General features: G+C 43.3%; 1 protein-coding gene across 1 annotated transcript in view; it reads left to right on the plus strand.

Moving 5' to 3' along the window:
- Positions 1 to 18,079, plus strand: part of NFIA (nuclear factor I/A) — a gene marked incomplete at both ends in the record, with an annotated part of 86,873 nt that overhangs the window by 38,801 nt on the left and 29,993 nt on the right. The gene's annotated exons all lie outside the window — the stretch shown is intronic.

An 18,079-nucleotide genomic window follows, 5' to 3' on the forward strand; every position in this document is an offset into this window, starting at 1 on the left:
CTTGTCCAGGGCCCTGTTGTATAATGAACTATCCAGCACAGAAAAAGTAAATTCAACCTGAACAGCATTAAAATCAGTTCTGTGGGCACTTGGCCAGCCACCTATATCCTTCATCATGTAGGAAACATACCCACAGCTTTCTCTGGAGACCCTGTCAAACAGCTGTCCTTTACAGCATGCCCAGAAAGTCACCAAATTTGGGCTATTCCAGACTGGGAGGGGACTGATTCCCCTGCCTGGGAGCCCTTGGAGGATCCCCTGCCAGCTGCCCTCTCTCCTCTAATGAGGAGGAGCCAGCTTGTGGGCCCTTATTGACTGCAGATGTGGCACTTTGGCAGGAGGAGAGGCTGGACCTGCAGGCAGACAAGTGCCAGGCTCCCCGTGACTGCCTGGCCGCCACCGTCCCCAGGGCTCTGGTGTTTTCAGTGAGGTTGTCCTTGCTCGGTAGACACAAGGGGATGTTCCCTCCATCAGCTCCAGGCTCCAGATGATGTAAGGCAGAGCTTCACCTTGGACTAAACTAGTCTGCTCATGGAGCAGCAAAAACACGAACAAAAGCTCAGCGCCCATTGGAAAGGAGAGATCACAACCTCCTCTGCAGACACAGATGGCTAAAAGGTGTCTGGGTGACTGCTTCTACATCATTGTCAGACTGGGGGCTAGCTCCCCCCAATTTTTGGGGTACCCTTTGTTAATGACAAATGGTCTCCGTTTGTGCAACAGCCAGAGGTTGGCTATTAATTTTGCTGTCACTTCTGGTGGTTTTCCCCGCATGTGATCATCACCTCTGTCTCATCCAAGTCCTGACTAGATGGTGGCACTGAGCTGCTGAGCTGGAGAAGAGAAGTACCTAAAGCCTTACACCCCCAAAGCACCTCCGCCACTCTTGGCACCACTGGGTGCCCATCATGAAGGACCACAACTGCCCCGTGTCAGACTTCCTGAGGTGCTCAGAAAGACAAGAACAAGGCAGAGAAGAGAAGGTTCTTCCTTCCTCATGACCTTCCTAGCTTACTACAGAAAAAAAAAATCCCAGATTCTGCTTAGCCTTGCCTGTAAAATGGCAGAAAATCACCTTGCAACATCAGGGACTCAAGCCAGGTACCAGCTAGATATAGCTCAGATTCACCAAGCCATCTATCACTGTCACAGCCCTGAAGAAGAGGAGCTTTATCCTGCCTACGTGGGATGATGCACTTTCAAACCATCTTTACGCTGTATCCACACGGCCCCACCCCAATACTTCTGCCATGGCTTTCCAGCCCCCTGTCCTCTGAATTCATTGCCTCAGCTTCTCTGTAAAGCCAGGGTCACTGCAAGAGCACGGCTGACAGAGAGATTACCGAAAGAGCCACTGCTCATCAGTGGTGAGGGACAAAACAGTACTGAAGTGTCCTTCCATGCCAGGGCAATGGTGGTATGTCACTGGCACAAGGTGCTCCCCCTGCCTTACCTCTGAAATCACACGTGGGTCTGATATTAACATCTGCCCCTTTGTATTTGTGTGGGGGCTTTGTCTCCAGAAGCGTAAAATGTTTTATGAGTCTTCAATGGGGCATCTACCTGAGAAAATATATTGGTCATCTGAAAGCTATACAAATGATGTTCACATCCCGTATTAGCCGGTGGCTTGCCACAGCGTTCCTCTCTGAGAGGGGAGCTTTGGAGCCTGGACCTGTCCCAGGTCCATCCTTTCTGATGTCTCTCCTGTCCAGAAAAAGGCCTTGCCATTTATTTAATATGCAGTCAAAATGATGGCACAGTTTTAATACACAATAATCCCTGACCTCCAGTGTTCTGTTTTTTTCTCAATGAAATTCATAGGAAAAGTTCAAAGACTAAAACCATCTTTTTGTTTGACTTGGCATTTCTTCCGTATCATTCATTTTATGCTGCGTGGGATAATGCAGGTATCAACAGTGCAGAATGATGCTGGTTCGGAAGGCAGGCTGAAGTTTTATCCTGTGCTGGCAGAGTAGCATAAACCAGGTTTCCAAACTCTATAATTAAACCCTGTCCTTTGGGTTACCGGCCAAACAACGGGAGGAGGAAATCAGACCGAGGAAAGGAAGCTTAGACTTGTCTGTGGGATGGCTGTTCTGGCTGGGAAGGAAAGTTCAGAGAGGAGCCAGCAGCCAGCCTCCCAGCCCAATAGGATCCACACCAAAGATAATAATATATCCTTTGGCTTTATTGCCTTTGAGTAGATTGCTTCCTCACAGGAGATTTAGATTTATGCAGAGATAGCTTCTTGGCCTATATGCCTTGACAGGTTTATGGGAGCAAGAGGATGAATATTCTGTCTGTGTGTGTTGCATTTGCTTAATTCTGAGGTGTGCACATGAGAAAAAGTGGGGACTCTAACGCAGGAGCAGGTGTGAAGCACCCGTATCCTTGTGCACATGTACAGACAGAGGGAAGTGCTCGCGGCACAGAGACTACGAGAGGGTTGTAGAGAAAGGTGTTGCCTGGGACGGTGCAGAAAAATTAGGTCTGCATGAGAGGGAGATTGGAGAAATGTCGCACTTGAAAGAGAGCACAGTGTCGAAGAGAAAGGAAAAATGAGAAGACAATTTTAGACCATACAGAAGGGAAAAAGTGTATAGGGGAAAGAAAAAAAGTAAGAATAAATGCCAGGAAAACAAAGATTTGACTTCTTAGAAAGGAAATCTAAAATGGAATATGTGAACTCCTCTTACAGAAACAGAGCACTCCAGGCAGAGGGTTATTTACCGCCAGCCGTGACCAGTCGCTCTACATCTGTCTCCATTTTTTTCTCTTGAACAAATTCCCTTTTTGGATACTTTCTCCCTGCTTTGCTTCCCTGTGATTGCCCCTGTAAGTGGTCTTTGGAGGGCAGGCTGTATACTCCGAACATATGTGCAAACTGGCAGGAGAACAGAAGAGGACAAAACCACTCGGTGTGCTTTTTAGCTTAGGCAGTGGCTGCTTCCCCTCTGCCTGCTCGTGGGGTCTCTGCTGAATGCAGAATACGGGCTGCACCTATTGTCCATCCACACTCCTTCCTTCCCCTTGGGACTTGGAGCACCCCGATATCTGCCTCACGTGGAGGCTTTGCTGGATCCTACATGTTTCACCCACCAGCAACGTGACCTTTCCATTCGTGGGATTTCAGAACCATAGCAATGATGGGAGGACTCAACCTTGTGTTTTTAACATCGAGGTGCTTCTTGCAAGCAAGGATGTAGCACTCTCCTTATACGTCAGATGTGACAACCAGAGCAAAAACCAACATTAATTCCATGTTCCTTGTACTCCTTGAGTCTCACATCCATTTACCTGCACTCGAAAGCTCCTGGGGAGCTCTCAGGCCTAAAAAGGCTGGAGTCTGCCAGAAAAGATGAATTTCCTTTCACAACAGGAGGGCTTAGGAAGTAAAACAAAGCAGACATGTAGTAAATTACTTCTGCTTTTCAAATACCTTTTGCGGTGTCCTCCTTACCATTACTTTATCTCAGCACTGTCGGTACATAACTCTTGTTAACTGAGAAGAAGGGCAAGAGAGGATAAAGATGATGTTAGTAAGAAAATAAGGCACCATCACAGTGGCTTTGAACTCGTGCACGAAGCTGGCCCGTGTTCAGTTCTGTGGCAGTTCTGCTTGTAATAGGGGTAAGCCATAATTACAGGTATAAGTTTTTTAATTCCATAATGAGAGAACATTGAGTTGATGTAGATCAGTATTCTGCTTACGCATTTTTTAATGCATTCTCTTGACTCAGTCCAGGAGTAACGTTCGCATTGTGCTCTGTCAGTCATTTTGTAGTGTAGCATATGGATGGGATTTGCCAATTCTGCTTCCACTGTATTTCTCCAGCGTGGCATGGAAAAGATGTTTAAGATGCAAACTCAGAATATCCTATTAGTTTCTTTACTTAGATCTTCCTGGCACTTGTATTTCCACAAGTTAGTTTGGTTCCCAGAGGACAGCAATCCCAGGAAAGTTACATGTTCGTACTCCTTGTGCTTCTTGAGGCATCTGAAGCTCTGCTTCTGTTGTGGTCTTGGCCAATTTACAGCCCTGCACCCGCTTGCAGACTGGGTAGAGGTCTGTGGCCTTCCTTCCTCTGAAAGACTGATGGGACTTTTCATACCGTGGTCATCCACCTTCCCCTGCCCCAGCTCCACCCCGGCTGTCCTGCTGCTGCTCACACTGTGCTGGGCTCTTGTGTGTCTTCACCTTGAAAACCCCAGGAACCAAATGAGACTTTCGGTGCAGAAACCTTAAGGAATTAGTCACGACGCTTGCACTGCATGGCTGAGAGACATATTTACAGTTCCAGGGGCTCCTGAAGTTGATAATATTATATGAACCTGCAGGAAGCTCCAGAGCTCCCTGTTAGGCTGCTGGACACGTCTTTGGTAGTAAAGACGCTATTAAAGTCAGGCTTGTGATTGCTCGCTACACCGCTCCAGCTAGTGCTGCTCATTCTCATGCCACCATCTATGGGACTGTCTGAAAATAATTTCAGAGCAATTTCTACACAGCTGAGGAGCTGACATCCTATTTTGGACTATTTCCCTTGCAGTGACACTGACCCCTAACTTAATGTCACCGTGTCTCTCCTCATTACTGGTTATGGAAAAACTACATGCAGGCAAACGGTCCAAACTCTTGTTTCAATAACCCTTTTCTTAAGCCTGGCATAAGCTTTCTTCTTAGCAGATTCTCAGCACTCAAGAAAACTTCTCCATATTTACTAAGAAACTTTTATTAATGCCTTGCACATCAGAAAGATTCATTCAGGCATAGACCAGATGACCGCAAGATTGTTTTCAAAGTCTGTTTGGAATTATATCTTGGAAATGCTGGAGAAAATGGTGTAAGGGAGATCCTAGATTGTGTTCTTTATGCATTCTTTATGCCCTAAACGCAGTTGTTGCCTGGGACTACCTGGAAGATAAAATATGAATAGTATGTCCCAGCATCAGTGATGCAGAGTGCATCTGATCTGTCCTCGAGCAAAAGGTCTATGGGCTCATCAGCAGACTTTTAATGCCACACACTAACTCAGGGCTCAGAGGAGTTTCCAATGATTGTGCTCCATTACTGCCAATGATTCGAGGGACTGACTGTAGGAAGTATGATGAAAAAACATGAGAAGCATGTATTATATAAAATAAGGAATAAAAGAAATAATCCCTTTTTACTGGGAAAACTTTCAACTTCAGACCTGGAGTATTCAATATCAAATAACTCTCTGGCATTACTTTTCAGCGACTTGCTTTAGTGGGCAGTTTTCACCGGACTGTAACTAAACTGAGGAATTTCATGATCTTTATTAATTTCCTTACGCTGAACTGTTTGGATACTCACAGACCTATTTAAGAAAGACAAAACCAAGGAGACATCTCTTTTGCTCAAACCAGAGGAGTTCTACATCCAGGATCTCTGCCAATTATATTTACTCAGTATTTCCCAGATGTGACATTGTCTTGCCCTCCAATTCTCAGAGTGTAAAGAAAAGTCAGGCAGCACGCTCACATAGCCGTGAAGATTGTACCTGCCTTGTGCAGCAGCTTCATTACATACCTCAACACATCTATCAGCAGGCACCAGTGCCATTTTTTCCTCCATTGAACTTAATATCTTAAGACAGTGGGAACATTTCGCAACCAACCAAACCTCCAGCCCATGGCGGAGTTTGGCTCTTGGAATGGGAGGTCAGGAACAGATCAGCTTTCTCTGGTGGCCAGAACATTTTGGTTTTCAGCAGAGAGAATTTCATCAGGCTAATTTGTGGCCTTAAGCTGAAGAGATGCCATGAGCTGTACAGCACACAGAACCTCTTGCCTCCCACGTTCGTGCAAACTTCCACTGCTCATTTTCTCTGAAGAACTTTTTCTGAGCTTTGTTAGACTCTACACTGTGTCTGGGTCTCGTGCTCCTGTTCACCCCGTTTCCCTGTTCCCATTCAAACCCGTGCTGCTTCTCATCCCCAAGGATTTATACACAGCTTCCCACAGTTCTTCCCACTCTTACAGAGTCTTCCAACATCCTTGTTCTGCCACAGCCAAGAAGCAGAGCGTGCTTGTGCCTGTGCTGCCTTTCATGCTTCCATTACCGGCACATGGAATTAAACGTGGCCCCATGTGCATGCTGCTGCCTAAAAAGTTGGTTTGAAGTGAACAGGTAGATGCCCGAAGCCAAGCGTGTGATGGGAGCATACTTCAAGGAACTCCAGCTACTGCAGAATACAGAGATTTTCTTAAGTGTCTTTTTTCTTTCATACAGTCCCTGTGTTCCCTTCTCCCCGCCCTCTGCATTACAGTGTCCCATCAAAACACAAGCTGCCCAGTGGTTTTCAAGAGCGTAAGATTTTCCTTTTCTTCTAAGAGCAATAACACTTATCAACTTTTGCTGAAATACCATATCAGCTCCTTGTCACTGGCAGTCTACAGTTCCTGCCGCTAAAAGTTTAATGCATTTACAGGAGCACTTAGGCATCAAGACTTTGATATCACAATCTGTTAGTCACAGGTGCTACATGATAGGTTTGTGTTAGCACATTATAGATCTTTTATCAGATACTGCACAAAATGTGTGTGTTTCTCTGCCAGGCAATCAGAATCACACTGCTGCATAGTTGATGAGTTATTCACCAATATAAGTTGTTGTTTATTTTAAACAGAACTTTTCCAGGACTGCACCTTAATGGAGAACTTCAACTCTAATTGGTCCAGGCCAGCAAAGATCAAGAACTTAATGTGAGCCAGGCAAAATGCAGCAGGTCAATAGCGGTGCTTTGAGCATTGTCAGTCTTTACAGCAGCATTCAACTCGAATGATTAACACTGCTCGTTTGCTGTAACAGACAGACTCATTTTGACAGCAAATTGCCACTGGATCAATAGCTCAGCTTTTCTTTGGCAATTCACATGGTAGCATGTGTCCTGTGACAACATGCCATGCTGCTGGCATTGCTGTCCCAAAATCATGGAAGGGGAGTTCGAGGTGGGGAGAGAACTGCTGCCTGAAAAGTCAGTTCAGATTGAAAAGTCCTGCAAGTTTTCACAGCTCGCAAAGGCTCCTGTTTTCTCCAGAAACTGGACAACACAACAAACTTGGCCCTGAAATTCAGCCTCGACTGTATTTTCCATTTTTAATAAAATTAATAAACCCATGCAAGTGTTAGAGCACATGCCTCAGCTTTGCTGTAATGCCCAGAAGAAAACATCCCTTCAGTACGGTCCCGGAGAAGTCACTCTGTCAGTGCTGTGGCTCTGCTTCTTGCATCTCATTCCAGATGTCAGGAAATGCATCGTTTAGAAATGGGTATGGAGCTGGAGGAGTTCTGAGTTTGAAAATGCAGAAAGTGTTTCACATATCAGATGAAGGCTGTGTTTTCGACTGCCCTGGTGCTAGCAGCATCCATACAGACGATTTTCACTGACTGTAATGACCAGGTTAAAAGCAGAGCTGTGTGCTGTGACAGCCATAAGACCACTTGAGCTCCAGACACATCATCCAAATCATTTTTCAGATTGATAGGAAAGATTTAGTGTGTGGAAAACTATTCCCTGACAAAGAATGGAACAAGGCTTTCTGATGACAATGGGATTGCTGGGATGGGAGTGCTGTACTGGGCATCCATGGACCTGGAGTTCTGCAGACGTCCTTGCTGGCTGAGCCGTATCCTGCCACCCGTTCTGTTTAACGTATACAGATAACACAGAGACAGCAATACGGTTCCTGCTTCGTTTTTGACACCAAGTGAAAACCATAAACTTCTTTGGTATTGAGACAAAAGCAGACGCTTTCTACGTCTTCTCAGAGGTGAGCTCCAAAGGCCGGACACCCTCTGTTTGAATATAGCTCTGCATCTCTTGCTGATTTGGAGTCTGTCAAACATGAATCTTTGAGAGCTGCAGACGGGTCTCCTCTTCTGCAGTTGTCCTTGAAGATCATCTGATAGTGCAGCACGAGGCTGTTTAATTGCAAAATGGGATTAAACACATTAAGTAGTGTACCTGTCTTCCAAAAGTTGAACTAGTTTTCTTGTTTGCTTCTGGGACCAATTCAGGATGTTGACTTGGATCTATAAACTCTTCTATAGATTAGATCTTGGTTAGGAAATGGACTGCATTCCTTTCATGTGCTGTCTTAGCAGTTGAGATCAGCAGACTTGCTTTTTCTAATGTGTTTGGGAAGCAGAAGCAATATTTTATCTCCTGTGGTATGCTGCTGGTACAGAAATGTTCAGGCTTATTAATTCTTCAGGACACAGGAAAAGTCTTCATCACCTGTGTAGGCAGCCATGGGAAAGGACCCACTGCAAAGGCTGCATTGAACTCTTCTGTTTTTGGAGGCAGCTGGAAAATATTAGTAGTCTTCAGAGCCTGTATACAGTACATCTTGAGAGCCAGTAAATGATGCATATTATTGCAGATTCCTGCGCACTTCTGCATTTTATAAAACAGATAACTAAAATACTCACCTAGCCAGATCAGTTCCCCGAGGCATGCACATTTCCAAGAAGAGGACAAACCAAAAACACAGAGCAGAACTCCAATTAGCCAAATAGAATGGCTGAGGAGTTGAAAGGAATGGTTTTAGGATCACTGAGTAAGGACCGTGACCTCCTTTCGCATCAGTCAAGGCAACTGTGAAACTTTGTGAAAGAAGCTCACTGCAAAACAGATGCTGGGCTATCTTAGGTAAATAAATTACCAAAAAATAATAATAAAAAACTCCCCTACACATTTTACAAAGCACAGCTGTGTAAATATTGCATGAGACAGGGGAGAGGGGGAGAGATGTAACATACACCCTTTTTTTTTTATGCAGAAGTTCTGCTCTCGGCACTGTTTGTTAACATTCCCAGTACAACCATCACTCCACTGGGTAGCACACAGTGCAGCTACTGTACTCTGCGCACACGACATTTTGATCTTTGCTTTAGAGGAGAGAACAGGCTTTACTTTAAAGGAAACATTCTCACCCAAACTGTGCAATGAGAGGTGTTAGGGGACAGAGAGAAGATGGCACAGGGACGGGAACAGGAAGCAAACTCTATTGCATCTCTTTTTTCGTTTCCTTTCCCACACTGCGTCTGCCACACTGACTCTAGATGTTCCCCTGGTTCTGCACACAGCGAGGAGCGATCCTGAGGTCTTCATTTCATTGAGCTGGATACCTACGGCAATTTTCCTGTTTCTCAGCTGCCAGGTACAGCACATTCCAGCCTACAAAAACTGGGGATCTGCCCACAGGGAGGAAAACATGGCTCTTCTCAGCTAGACTGGAGGCTCACCTAGCCCAGTATGCTGCCTCTGACAAGAGCTGGTGGTGGACACTTCAGGAAAGAATACAACAGCAGGACAGTGATGCTTTTCAGAGCACACCCTCACGGATTTTGGCAGCAAACGGCTTGGTTTCATGAGCCAGAAGCTCTGTTCGCATCTTTGTGTTTGACAGCCTTCACTGGACTTTTCTTTCAGAGATGCACTCAGGTGTTTTTCACCCATTCTTTATTTCAGCCTCTGCAACATCCCATGGCAGAAAGTTCCAGTTTTACTCGACGCTGTGTAAGGAAGAACAACTTCTTTTGTCTTTTGCCTGTTCATTTTGCTTGATGCTCCTTAGTGGTTGTTTTTTTTTACTGCCAGAAGTAGTGAATTAATCATTCCCTGGTTACTTTCTTTACTTTCTCTCAAGTTAAGTGCTGCTCTAACACTTTGACCGCAGCAGTCAGCGAGCATAGGAAAGCAGAGAAATCTGTCTAGCAGCCTGTTAGCTCAGGTAACAATTTGGCTGAGTGGCTGCAGAGCCATCCTATACCTCCAGGCATGTATATGTGCTGTGATAGCAGCTGTGCTGTTCGCCCGAAGTGGGTAGCCTGTAACCTTGACCCCTCACCCCAGACTCATGGCATGAATGCAGTGCTACCCCATCCAGCCGAGTGACTGTAACAGAGACATTGCAGCCTAAAGAAGGGTTGCTCTTTCAGTACTTTTAGTTTTCTTTCATTTTCCAGCTCCACAAAGACTTAAAGTTCAGCAGTGTCTTCATCTGGTGTGTATACTGGCTACAGTTCTGCTCTGATTTCACTGGAGTCTCGCTCAGGGGAATCCAGAGCATCCTCCGCCTCTGCTTGCCCGCACCGCTCTCGCACAGCCCGCAGCCCTCCTGAGATCGTCCTTGCTGCTAGTCCCTTACATCGGTGATTGCTGCTATTTTTAGTGTGATCTACACCAAAAAGCATAACACAAGAGATCCTGTTGCCAAAAATAGCTGGAAAATTATAGGCTGTTTTACTGTTTTGTGCACGGTCTCCGTTTGCCCCGCTGTGGTGCACATGCAGATCTTCGAACCCCCAAAAGCCAGCAAAGTGAGATGGTACCTGCAGCCCTCATTTCCAAAACCGGGACTATTTTATATCAGCAAGGGCTGGATTTAAAGTCTTAGGTTCCGCCTATAGGAGGGAAATACATTTTATTTTAAAAGTAGGGATTTACAGTCAGTGAGATTTGAAAAATATAAATGTATGGACTTTGTACTTAGTGTAACGTCCCGTTTTATTACAGCAGCCCACGTTTGTCTCCAGGAGTATTATCTGGGCTGCACTACACTAATGCACTGCCTTGCTCCAAACAGGAGAAAGCACTTTGGATGAGGTCCAGGTTTAACCCTGTCTTAGGGCTTGCCTTTACTGTTAACCGAAATCAAGGCAAATGAAAGGAAAGTGTCATCCTGCCTCTTCCTCTGAACTTGGCTGATCCTAGGTGTGAGGTGCATCTTTGCAGCAAAGGGCAGTAGTCATTCCCACTTGTTTCGTGACTCCTCTGCCTCACTCTACCCTTTCAGTCCTTACAACCTCCATCTCTTTTCCATTCCTTGTGTGAAAACCACTCAGCCACACCTAATCTGAACTGCTTCTGACCGTCAAAGTAAAGGCTCGACATCTGACATCAAAACGATTCCTGAAAAGAGTCCTCTCATCTAGGTGGAGTTACAAATTCTGGCCATTTGGAGATTTTGAAAATTAAAAGATTCCCCAAAACAGCTGTATTTCTTATGCAAATCCTTAGCCAAATGAGAACCTGTAAGTAATAAATAAATCGCTTGCCCTCTGTTAAAAAATAATCATCTAGAAACCCAACAATTTGGGGAGGACAGGTTTTTAGAGGACAAAGCAGTCTTAAAAACAGCATTTCTCCCATGTCCTGTGAACTGTTGTGCTATTGGGATTTTACAGTGCTATTTCTCTACTTTTGAAGGATTCTTCTATTTAACGTTATGTGGAAAACCCTGAACAAAAACTGGCACTTAATTCAGAGTAAACAGCGGCAGTGACTGAATAGAAACCTGATGTCAAATATACAACCGCCCTGGGAAAGGGAAAATCCATTGCTTTCCCATCTCTTCCAGTTGTTGCCTTCTTAAGTGTATTATTTATAAAATCAGCGATTTTAAAATGCATAGAAACATTTTTTATATTCATAGCGTCACTTTAAAAAAAAAAAAAAAAGCCAACCACGGTTAAAAATCGATTTGCTGGCCTCTTGGGGAAATGCTGTAATGTTTTTGGCTGTCTCCTACTTTCTGCTGCCAGCGAAAAGTACCATCTGGCTTGTTTAGGGCCCTTTTCCATATCAGGTGCTTCCAAAATTCTCCCCAACCAGAGGATTGTTTCGTTGGGTTGCTTTGCCTGCTGAGGCATGTGTCCTGGGCTGGGAATCCTACTGCTTCTGTTCCCTGCCATCTTGCTGACGGTGGTGTGTGTATGTTTGGGCACAGATCTTGCTGCCTCTCTCCCGAGGACATTTGCATCATTGTCAGCTGCACATATTAAATTGATATGCAGGGCTCAGAAACACGTATCCCGTCTTTTGTCCCTTTTGTTTGTGCGATTGTTGTGGTTTTTAATTCTTCTTTGACACCTGGAATATCACAAAGCTGCTGATAATCTGTTGGCTACTCAGGGAAATGACATTGATAGAAGGATAATGTGTGGCAGACTTAGATCTAGATAATTGCGGGCACACCCCGAACCCTCGCAGCTCAGGGAATGAATATCCTAAATCCATTATTAATTTGGAGAGTCATATGTGGCAGTTGGCTGCAGTGTCGTCCTCTCGCTGCAAGAGTCACTTGCAAGGGATTTTAAAAAGCAGTTTTGGTTAATTCTGCATTGCTGTGTCGAGTTATGCCTGACGTGAGGCGGTTTGGAGACGTTCTCGCTGCCATTTCGTGGCAGCGTGAGGAGCTGTAACAAAATGGGGCTGATGTCCTGGCTCCTGGCTGAAGGAAGCTCCCCATGTGCCTTCTCCTGCATGAGAAGATGAGAACTGATGGTTCCAGTTGACGGTGACACCCCCTCCTCAGGATTCTTTCTTTTCCAAATTTGCCATTTGGCTTAGAAATCTACCCCTCAAACGATTTACGAGTAGATTTGAAGTATTGTAGTTCCTAAGTATAGACCTCTGATGTGATCGTATGGAAGGATGGAGCATGTTTTGAAATAGATACTGCCGTAAGCTGTCTTGTCCTGTTTCTGAAATGATCTGTGCCATACACTGCTGACTTTTCCTGTCCATCCATTAAAAAGTGAATTATGAAGAGTGCTGAGACAAACAGATAGCAGCTTAACCTTGTTAGTAAATATCAGGTAGCTGATATATACTGCTAGAATGTTACATCACAGCCTTTCTCTTCAATAGAGCTTTATGAAATTATCTCGTTACTATATAAACTGCCTTCACTGTGTACATTCTTCCAGAGGTTTATTGTTTCTTTGTACGTTGGCACAGTAGCATGACTCTGAAGAGTCAGTTCACGATGCGGTGAATTTTAAAGACTTGGGAGATGGCCATATCTATTTTTCAGCAAAGGAATGAAAGCTTTTTTTTTCCTAAGGTATTAAAAGTTTCAAAAGATGTGCTGAAATGAAAAGGAAATAATAACTAAAGACTGGATGGGAAGTAGTGCCTCAGAGCTGACTGACTTTGTTTGTTTGCTTGTTTCCCCCAAAATCTTAATATTTTAAGTACAAGTTAATATTTTAAGTCAAATAAACCTGTTTTGTGAACTAGTAAGATACTTGAATGATATCACACATTATTCATTTATTTTTGTGTGAGTGCAATAAAAATTTTACAAGCTGTAATCTTGTTCTTTTAATAGAGAGAAAACTATGCAGAATATGTTGCTTAGAGTATTAGATAAGCTGCAGTGTGTTAATCAAATATTTTTGTGATATGAGGGCAGTTGAGAAAACAGTACAATTTTTGCTAATGGCACTGGTAAGTAAACGGATCTATCATTACATTGTCATGAAAAGTGACATTGAGCAGAAACACCCTGCCAATCCCTAGAAGATAAGTATTTAATGTAATTAGACAGACACTGTCTCCTTTGTTGAACGTAGCATTAATCACCCAGAGAAGTCCAACTTTATATGAAATGGCTTTTTTCTGATATGTCTTTGTATTAGAAAGCCTCTTACATGGTTTTGTCACGATGATATATTTGAAGAAATAACTGCTGTGGCTACACGGTTTACCTCATGACATACTTGCTGTTCTATGTTCCATAATATTTTTTTTTATTATTATTTAGCAATGTTACATTATATAGCTGTGACTTGTTTCTCAGTCTAGAAACCTACACACATTTGCAGCTGAACCTCTTTGAACCAGTAAATGCATTCGACTTATGAAATATAAAAGAAACACAAATCGCTTCCATTATGTTCCTCAATTCTTCCGATGTGGTGTTAGCACAGGTTCATTGTTACAGCACAAGTAAATGTTTCTTGCCTCAAATGCCAGTTCATAATATCACACACACACACACACACACACACAAAAAGATCTTCTTTCGATGAAAATCTCATTGTTAAATTGATGAAAAATGTTGCCCCCTTCCAGAATTCATTGGCACTACATTTTTTTTTCCTTTTTTTTTTTTTTTTTCCCCTCCTCTGTTGCTTGTAATTTGTACTGTGAAATGCTGTCTGGTTATGAACTGGTATCAGCTTGAATCAGCGCACAGCTGTGTCTTCCCACCTTCTCAGTGGTGCCGAGGGCTTTGAAGGGAAAGAATAGGGTTTAGTCAAAGATGACAGCAGACTTCACCGGGTAACAGGTGGAGGTCAAGTCGGTTTATTTGTTGGGATGAACAGTGCAGAGATGAAAAATCTTTGCCATAATAAGGTTTAGGAAGAAAATGCTGACTAGTCCAAGCTTTGATTCCAGCTGACAGATCTTTTTCTAGTGTTCATTACTTGATTTCACAGTTCAGGCAATTTTAAGAGGCTTAAAATTATATTTCTCCTCTATAAAAGTTTTCGATCACTTTCTAATTTTTGCTTTAAGTAAAGTTACAGGGACTCCCTAATATATCCCTCCTGCCTTTAGACTTTTACAAAGTCAATATGCCATCAAAAATGAAAGGATAAGTGCTTTTTTTTTTTTCAGACCCCTACTTTTACTGATTCTTTTTGTAAATGAAGTAAGAATTTCACATGTAGGCACTGATTCAAATAGAAAATTAAAACTTCAGAAACAAACTCCCCGAATAGTGGATAGTAAAATAAACATGCTGCTTAAGAAGTGACTGTTCCTGCCTGGGCATGGGGGATTTTGGTGTTCCTGGTGGCAGCATTAATGAAGCCACGCCACCCCAGTGTGCTAAGTTGCAATCACCAAGTGCCGGTGAGCCGTGCTCCATCCTAAAAGGGAGTCACAGCAAGACCCCGGATAATCAGAGCAGAACGTCCTGACATTGTGTGGCAGTGCTGGGGCTGCGGATGACCTGTCGGCATCGTTGCATATCAATGCAGCATCACAAAGGGATTTCAGAGGGCTGAGCTGGAGCGGGCAAGTCTCTCCTAGGTTAGCCTCCTGCCCTTCCCCTGTGCCAGCTGCTGGGAGGGGAAAGTAGGTGTTTCTCCTTTCCCTCCCTTTTTCTTCCACCACCACCGCCTGCTTCCTACCTGCTGGAGTGGGTAGAATAGGAGTATCTTTAGCCATTTGCTAAAATCTTCCCCCCCTCAGACCTTCTATTACTTCTGCATTCATTCTTTGCAGGAAGAGGAAACTCACTGGTCAAACCCTTGGACACCAGAATAGTTGCATGCAGTTTCCCAGGGAGCCAGATAGCTCTAAAGCTTCCCAGTGAGTGACAGTTTCTCTCTTCTATTCTTCTGAAACATGTGTTTTACACATATACTGAAAAAATGTTAATATCAATTTACAGCCAGATTCTTGCTTTTTTGGAAAAAAAAATATATATAAAAATCTCCCAAAGTATATACACTTAGAGCACCTCAGCACACATGTCACTTTTTTACGTAGGAAAAAGTGTTGGATGCTCTTATACACATAACAACGTTGGGCTTGAAAACTGTTAGCTCGTTCAGAGTTAGTGGCAAGAACACTGGACTTGCCAGCACCAAACTGTGAAACCTTTTTTGTGTGACTGGTAGAAATCTCATGGGGGTAGAAATCCAAAAAGGGGAGGAGGGGGGTGTAAATCTGTGCATTTGGATTCGAGTATCTTCAATAGCATGATATCAACCTTCTCCTACAAGTCCTTGAATCACAAATCATTGGAGGCTGGGAGAGTATTTTGGAGAATTATCACTGTATGCTTTCCCTGGTCTTTTTTATGCTTTTTTCTAGACATCCATTAGTTACCACTGTCAGAGAGAGGATACTGGGCTAGGTGGATCCCTGTAATCTGATTTGGCATGGCTATTTTATTGTGTTCCTAAACTCACGAGATCAAGTTATGTAGGATTATTTCATAATGCCAGAGCAGCAGTTTCTGAGGTTTGACAAAGCTATCTAGCAAAGTGTCTAATAAAAGAAAAAAATCCTGTCCCATACTGTAGCTTTCTTGGTCCAGTGAAGCAGCATCCTCACGCACACAAATCTTGTAAAGTTACTTCCGACAGCTCCCTCTGTCCCTTCAGTTTTGTAAGCTAAAGTGCCGTTTTCCTTTGTAACCTTAATTGAACCTAAATGCCCCCATTTTCTGCAATGTGGTATTTTGGTAATTTTACTATTTGTTCCTAAGTTTTCCCTTAAGCAAACTGAAAGCTTCCCCTTGATCACTTCACTGGGCCAAGATTTCACACAGTATCCTGCTTGCTACGAAATATGATAGTGTTCTCTCTCACCTTGTTTCTTTTTTCTTCTTTTACTTTCTTTTATAAAATCAGGATATCTAAGAAACCCCGAACACCGCGGAGCACTACATGGTGGGTGTGCTTATTCAAACAATGCCAATGCTCTTGTTCTCGGTGCACAGACATTTTGTGTTGGTTGGGGGGGGATGTACCGGGTGTCCCTCTCCTGTGGATTCTCCGGTGTCTAGTAAGGAGAAAGCTCGTGCCGAGTATTTTGCCAGAGTGACAGCACTGGAGGGAGCACTTACATGATACCTCTGCCCTTCCCATGCCTGTTTTCATGAAACTTGCAGGGAATTTTTCACTGTGAGCCCTCTGCCCCTCTGTCAGATGTGGTTTAAATTGCTCAGTGGATGCGAGAGGTGTTGGGTAGACCACGCAAGCTCCTCTGGAAATGAACCAAAGCCAAACTGCCCTGCTCTGCCTTCTCTGCAATGGGAACATTTTATTTTTTTCCAGGGGGATTCTTTGTTCCTCCCAGAATCCTAAAACCATTGGGAATGCAGAAAAAAATGAGTCTGATTTCACGTATCCGAGAGCCGATCTGTCGGAAGGCAGGTTAAGTCTCTGCTGTCTCGGAGCTGCCAAACCATCCCCAGGAGCTGCCGGTGGCAGGTCCCCAGTGCCATTCCAGTGGGCGCTTACCGGCGTACAACTGGCAACGGACACTTTCCAGTCAAAGAGCACAGCAGCTGGAGGGCAGCTACAAATTATTTTTTGTGTTACGAAGAACTGAGATGACTGTTCAGTCCTGTGGCTGTCAAACCTGGGCAGTCATATGGTAAAAATACCAAGAACCACTGGATAGCAATACATAACAGTTCCATGAGTACACTCTTGCCCTGTCAACTTATAAATCCATTTCGGTTTGGCACGGTGCACATGAATTCAGTTTGCAACTCTTGCTTTCTTCAGAATAATGAAGAATACTCTTCACCTCAGATTGTGCAGAAATCAGGTGACTTTACAGTACGTGGTAAATTACCTGAGCTATTTTCAATCCTGACCACAGCTCTTTTATTAATTAAGACATATGTTCAATGGCAGTGTATAGCAATTAAGTCTTCAAAGCCAATATCAACACCAAACTTAGTCTTGTCATCATAAAAGTCATTTAAAAACAATACCATGCAGTAACTGAGGTCACAGGTTGTAAAAATCTGCATATTTACCCATCTCCACCTCATGCCTTCGGCGTTTAGCAGCCTTCATCGTTATATATAGCCTGGATAGCCAATGATGAGCAAATAATGAGCAAATGTTTTTTGAGAAAATAATTTAAAAAAAAAAAAAAAAACCAGACTATTTTACTCCATCCTATTCAGTTACTAAAATTCCCTTTAGTATCACTCGCAATTTAGCATCCATATGCATCTCAGGAAGATATAGTTGAAACATAAATCTATTCTGGGTCTTTTACTTGCAAAAATATCATACCTCAGCTATAATCATATGCAAAGACTTTTTAGAGGGCTTTGTAAATGCCATCCAAATTTATGGTGGCATTTTTTGCCTTACAGCTATAGAAGTTCCATCCCCAAAGCACCCACATAAAGGTATATTCTCCTATGGATGGCTGCAGTTTGTCCCTGCTGCTATATCAAATCTGCCAAGTATGCTGAAAAACTCTCAAATAACATTCAAAATGAAACAAATGTAGTCATGAATTTTAAATGATGAGATGTCTAAAGACGTCATTAGAAATCTTTTTTTTTCTTATTACAATATGTATTTATAAAATGCAAAACAATACTGAAACTAACATTAAATCAAAGGGAAAATTGAGCTGTTATCTTGCTGTTTATTATGCTTCTCATTAGTTTTTAAATATAAAACTCATGAAATTGTATTTTGAAGAAATTGGTACTATGTTGAGTATTAGTTTATTAGTTATTGAAAGAACCGCTTGGCTGACAAAGCAGG

The sequence above is a fragment of the Pterocles gutturalis genome, unplaced genomic scaffold, assembly GCF_000699245.1.
Source record: "Pterocles gutturalis isolate BGI_N339 unplaced genomic scaffold, ASM69924v1 scaffold2030, whole genome shotgun sequence".
NCBI classification, from domain to species: domain Eukaryota; kingdom Metazoa; phylum Chordata; class Aves; order Pterocliformes; family Pteroclidae; genus Pterocles; species Pterocles gutturalis.